Source organism: Mustela putorius, unplaced genomic scaffold (assembly GCF_011764305.1).
Source record: "Mustela putorius furo isolate JIRA1106 unplaced genomic scaffold, ASM1176430v1.1 tig00001584_pilon_pilon_pilon, whole genome shotgun sequence".
Lineage (NCBI taxonomy): Eukaryota > Metazoa > Chordata > Mammalia > Carnivora > Mustelidae > Mustela > Mustela putorius.
Window position 1 is genome coordinate 296,993 of NW_025421806.1, and position 6,344 is coordinate 303,336.

The following is a 6,344-nucleotide window of genomic DNA, read 5'->3' on the forward strand; positions in this document are numbered from 1 at the left end:
CTAGGCCATGGGGGCAGTGTTCAAAGTCATTTGGTTCCCTCCCCCTACAGCCCACTCTCACTCATAAGTCTGTTGTTCTGATCGTGGATTTCTATATTCACAAAATTGAAAGCTGGTTAATGTGCCCTCAGTCCAGGTACATTTGCCCTATACCTTGCTGAAACTTCATAAAATATAAATGCCCTTCCATTACAGAATTGGATTTTTTCCTATTTACTATATTTCCTTGGACAATTCAATAGTGATTTTGAAGAGAAAATAATTAAATGGAAAAATAAATCTAGTTAAATGAGTTCAGTGTTCATTGGCAGTTCTTTTATACCATGACATTTCTTTGCTCTGTACTTTCAAGAATTTTCTCAAGACGAGAATACATGGTTGCAACACAGTAAGCACTGCATATCTTTTTTTTTTTTAAGATTTTATTTATTTATTTGAGAGAGAGAGAATGAGCATGACAGGGGGAAGGTGGGAGAGGGAGAGGGAGAAGCACACCTCTTGCTGATCATGGATCATGACCTGAGCTGAAGGCAGTCGCTTAACCAACAGAGTGACCCAGTCACCCAGCCCTGCATATCTTAAGAGTACTTTCTTTTCCCTTTTTCCTCCCATTTAAAATATTTATCATGGTCTATTTAAGCTATATTCTTGGTATTAGCCCCAGTTCCCAAGAAAACAGAGCCCAGGAAAAGCTTAATTATTTATAGAGAGGATGAAGGAAAAGGGAAGTGAGGTAGGAAAAGATGGAAAGCCAATTACAGAGGCAGCCCAACTGTCACTTAGTCATGCAGGACATCTCTGAACAGGGAATACAGAAACAGTGTAATTTTGTAGCAATCTATTGGAGAACAGAGAGAGATTTCATCTGCCTGTGTAATACCCAGCCTCCAAGATGGTCCTTTATTTATATTTATATAGATTTATAAATATAAATATATTTATATAAATGTAAATATATAATATAAAATATAATATTTATAAATATATGTTATATTATGCATAATTTAATATATAACATAAACATATATAATATTATATATAATATAATAAATATTATAGATATATCATATATAATTATATATAATATATATAATATAAATATATATTTATGTGTTCCCATGGGTTTTTTTACAAAAATGAAAGGGTACTAGATATACTTGTTTCACTTACATGTAAGAGCATATATACTGATCTCATCCTTTTTAATGATTGCATAGTATTTCATTGTGTGGCTAAATCATAATTTAATTAACCAGCCTCATGTTAAGTTGTTTCCACTCTTTCACTGTTACAAAGAATGATGCAGTAAACATCTTTACACATAAGTCTCTGTGAGTTTATCTATTAGATAAATTGATAGAAGAGGAAATGCTAGGTCAAGGGCTATGTGCATTTTATATTTCCTATCCTTAATTGCACTTCAAAAGCTTGTTCCTTTTTATGTTTCAACCAGAAGTATGTAATAAAGCATTTTCCCCACATCTTTCCTAATATATCTTATAATCAAACTTTTTTTTCAATCTGAGAAATATTTTCTTCTAGAAAATCACCTCAAAACAAGGAAGACACAATTGCAAACTACACCTTAGGTGAAACTAGGAAATAGCTAGCTATAACCCAGAACTATGGTACATGAAAATGAAAGGTAGTTCAAAGAAATATAAGTGCTGTGGCTCAAAAAATATATTCAAACCCAAGAGGTTCCAATTTCTTTTCAATTTATTGATGCCATCAAACATCTAACCACTATCCATTCATCTCCATCATCCTCAGATAATGATATTTTAACCTAGAGATATCAACTCAGGATCATAAGATGGCAGCTCTAGATGTAAATATTACAGGAGTGCTTGGGTAGCTCAACTGGTTAAGCATCTGCCTTCAGCTTGGGTCATGGGACTGAGTCCCACACTGGGCTCCCTGCTCAGTGGGAAGTCAGATTCTCCCTCTCCCTCTGCCCCTCCCCAACACCCCTCTCCCGCTCATGTGTGTGCATGCTCTCTTGCTCTCCCTCTCTCTCAAATAAAAAAGTAAAAATCTTTACATTAAAAAAAATAAATGTAAACATTACACCTATACTTCTTATTCAAGACAGGAAGCAACAGGTCATGGACTGGAGAAATAGAAGCAAGTTCTCATATCTCGTCTCTTTAATCCCAATGCAAATTCTTCCCCAGAAGCCCCCAGTAAATTTCATCATATATCGTATTAGGCAGAATTGGTCCATATGTCCATCTTTAGATACAAAGTAGTCTAGAAAATCCACCTCCAGTGACAGGTGATTCATCATCACTAGGGCCTGCCCCAAGAGATCCAGGAGTCCATCCAGTTACTTCTGTCCCCCACTGATCAGTCAACTCTGTCCTAGAGCAGCCCAGCCCTAACCACCGTGCATGATTCCCAACCTACAGCCCTGGAGGCCACTGGGGCCAGTGACCCATTCTCACCCATCACAGACCCAGTGTCAATCCCCATGCCACACTCGTCTGACCAGGCCAAGGCAAAATTGCAGGGCCACATCAACTCCAAATGTGGGCAGATTCACCATGGTGAGGTCCTTGCTGGTGTATATAGCTCTTGGCAGTGCATAATTCCTGGGGGCCTGCAAGAGGCTCCCTTCACTTGCATCCCAGAAAACAAGCCCTTGGAGCTACAGGCAGCAACTGACCCTGCCCTACAGCAGAAAGCTATGCCCTGGATACCAATGGCCCTTGACCAATAGCAACAGGCCTCACCAGATGCTGTCCCTGAACACCCTAAGCTGCCCCAAGCCCTGTCCAAGGGAGCCATTGAGAAACTGGAGACAACATTGTGGCATAAGTACCTGGCCTTCTTGTCAGGGCTGCCAGCTCTTTATTAAGTGGCTCTCTCTAGGGCCATGGCACCGGCAATCTCTACCCAAGCTGTAATCACAGGAATAGTGCCTGGACCTGGTGAATTCCCAACTGAACCTCTGACTCAGATGATCTCATCTGAAGAGCAGTCTCTGAGTCCTGGACCAAGCTTTCAAGATGTCAGTGATACTTGTGCAGACATTGAAGATGAGCTCCAGGTTAAAGAGCTGGTAGAAGAAATGATCAAGATGGTGCCTTTAGAAAGCCAGGCAGACATCAAAAGAAATGAAATCATGCCATTTGCGACAACGTGGATGGAACTAGAGCATATTATGCTTAGAGAAATAAGTCAATTGGAGAAAAATAGCTATCATATGATCTCTCTGATATGAGAAAGTGGAGATGCAAGGTGGGGGATTTGGGGGGTAGGAAAAGAATAAATGAAAAAGATGGGATCGGGAGGGAGACAAACCATAAGAGACTCTTAATCTCACAAAACAAACTGAGGGTTGCTGGGGGGAGGTGGGTGGGGAGAGGGTGGTGGGGTTATAGACATTGGGGAAGGTATGTGCTATGGTGAGTGCTGTGAAGTATGTAAACCTGGCAATTCACAGATCTGTACCCCTGGGGCTAATAATACATTGTATGTTTATAAAAAGTTTTATTAAAAATAGATAAATAGACTGTCTTTTTTCCACTGTATATTTTTTCCTGTTTTGAAAAAAAAAAAGATAAATAAACAAATAATTTTTTTAAAAAAGAAAGCCAGGCAGAGACCTCTGGGCCCTATACACTCAAGAAACCCATCTTAGCCAAACTAAATTTCCATCTAAGAAAGAAGATCCTAGAGATACAACTGGGAATTCCCATAAAGGTAAGGCTGTCCAGAGAACAAACTGTAGCAAACTCAGACAACACATCCACACAGGATTAGTCTAGAGAACCTAGGAGAAACATTGCTCCAGGATCTCCCCATCCCACCAGATACTCCTCGTGTCCCAGATCCAGAATGGCTCCACCTTAAAGAACAGCTGGCCCTTGAGTTAAAGGCAGTGCAGCAGAACCAGAAGCAACCTAGTTCAAGAGAAGTATCTCATGGTTCTGCCCACTGGGCCTCTAAGATATCACAAGCCAGTGGGGACATGACAGAGGCCCAGGTGCTCTGTGTTCAGTTGGAGGCCAATGTGAACAGCCCCAGCCTGGGAGGAGCCCTGGAGTCCTGAGTCCCAAAGCCCTGGCCACAGCAAGAACTCAGCCCATGTCCCCATGCTGGCAGAAAAGAGAGAGGACCCAGGGAAACCCAAATTGGCAGGGGACCATGGAGAAGGGGATGCAGGGTTTGCACACTCCTCCACAAGAGACATAAGCCACCCTGATGAAGCCCAGATGCCAAAAGGGATGCTTCTGAACAGGACACCTCACAGCCCCTGGCGACGGAGCCGTAGCTTTCATCTTGATGCTCCCTGTGAACACAGTACCCGACATCACCCTCAGATTAAGCTTCCAGAGCCACCTCCAGGAATCCCTGGGGTGAAGGTACCTGAGAAGAATGACCTGCACAGCAGTCAAACCAAGCTTACTATATTCCTCAAACCAGCAAGGATTCCTAAGAATGCCCAGCCTGTGGTGCCCCAGGCATCACAGGGCCAGCTTTTCCTGGGCCAACTCGTTCAGGGTAAGCCTTTGCAGGGCCAAACTTTGAAAGGTCAGGTTTTGCAGGGACAGGTGATGCCAGTCCACACTCACAAGAGGCCCAGCCTTCCAGAATCAGGCTTGAGAAGTAAGATGAAATCCTTTCTTCACTGTTTTAACTCCAAGGCAAAAGGCAAAGTGCATGAGGAATCCATGTCCCCTACAGCTGGGAAAGGGGCCAACACCAGAAAAGAAAATGCAGAAAAGGGCCTGGCTCCAGCCAAAAGTTCCATGGGGCAAACCAAGACAGAGAGGACAAGAGGGGACTCCAAAGCCCAATCTTCCCCCACTGAGAAGCAGGAGGGTTTGACCTTCTTGGATGGTCCCCATTCCCCTGACAGTAAGCTCCGGCACCGCTCCCGCTCTCACCAATTCCATTCTGCCTCAGTCCTGGGCCACCCCCGCCACTGCCCTCAGCACTGTCCTTGAGTGGCTTGTGCCACACAACCAGGGAATGTACCCTAGCTCTCACCTCCCACCTCAGAGAGAAACGTTGGTCTGCTCAAAAAGACCCAACACAATCAAAAGTCATTGTAGGCTCTCATCTGTGTCCCTTGAAGAGGATTGCTACTGTCATTTTCATTTAATGGTGCATGTGGGGCAGAGTGCCACCCAAAATACACTCTATGTCTCTAAGCAAAGCACTGTCTGTCTCCTCCTTCGTCCACTGTGGTGTGTTAAGGGAAGGCATGAGGGGAGGCTGAAGTGTCCTTCCCATATAGAGAAGGAACTTTAATCCACTCTTAAGCTGGGTCAGCTTTCCACACAACTCCTCCTGGCCCACCCTGGACTATGGATAAAGGGGCTTAGGCAGAGAAGGAAGGTAAGGTAAATAAAGGTCAGGCTTGAGTTCTATCATGGCTTCCCATTGGTGTCTTTAGCCCCAGAGGAGCAATGTGGACTTGAGGATAGCAGTGATGAGGAGGATTGGCCACGAATCCCACAGGCAGAATCACTCATGATTTCCATAGAGGCCCACAGTCTGCGGGGGAGGTTTTTAGAGGAGTGCCATAGTGCTCCAACTTTGAGGAGGTATGTTGTGTTTATCAAAAACATGTAGCTAACATGACAGGATGTCAAAAGCAAATGATAGACTCTCCCCCCTCCTCTGCTCCCTGATGGTTATTGGCAAGATCTTTTTGGAGAGCTCATCTGGGAAGCTGCTGTAACTCTCTTGCCTATATCTTGCCCACTGCCTTCCAGCTGCATGGACTCTTGGAATGAAGATCAGAGTAGGTCATGAAAAGGGACTTGTCCCCCACTCCCAAGGGCAGGCAGGGAGAGAATCAGGGAGGGGGAGCATGTAGATGGGAGATCAGAGTACCTGGGACAGAGGCTGACTGTTCCTGACCAGGGTATGATAAGGAAGCAAAGCCAATTTACTTTGCACTCAAAAGAGCCTGGAGCCAGGAAGCCAAACCAAAGTTCAGATGCTCTTTGGGGGAAGTGAAAGAGTAAATCTGAGCTTCAGTCCGCTTGCCCATGGTGTAATAAAGAGCAACCAGCTGAGCCTTGTTATCCAAAGGTAATACAAATAAATCCAAAATCAGAACACTCTCCCTGTACCCTACCAAACTGTGACCCAATGTCTTGTAATGTTGTAACTAGAAGCACATTGTTTGCTTAGCCCAAATATGAAGTTAGTCACTGAGTTCTAAGCTTGATATCCGTCAAGTTTGCTCCTTTCCTCTACTATTATTGCCTATTTGTATTCCGTTTCCATCTATTCTTGACAGAATAGTTTAAATAACGGCTCATATCCCAGGGCTTAGAATAGTGGCTGATCCACAGTAATACATTAATACTACTTAAAATAAA

General features: G+C 43.6%; 1 pseudogene; it reads left to right on the forward strand.

The window, feature by feature from the left end:
* The first annotated feature begins 712 nt into the window (after positions 1 to 712).
* LOC106005342 lies at positions 713 to 5,685 on the forward strand (annotated as a pseudogene).
* Positions 5,686 to 6,344: the final 659 nt, after the last annotated feature.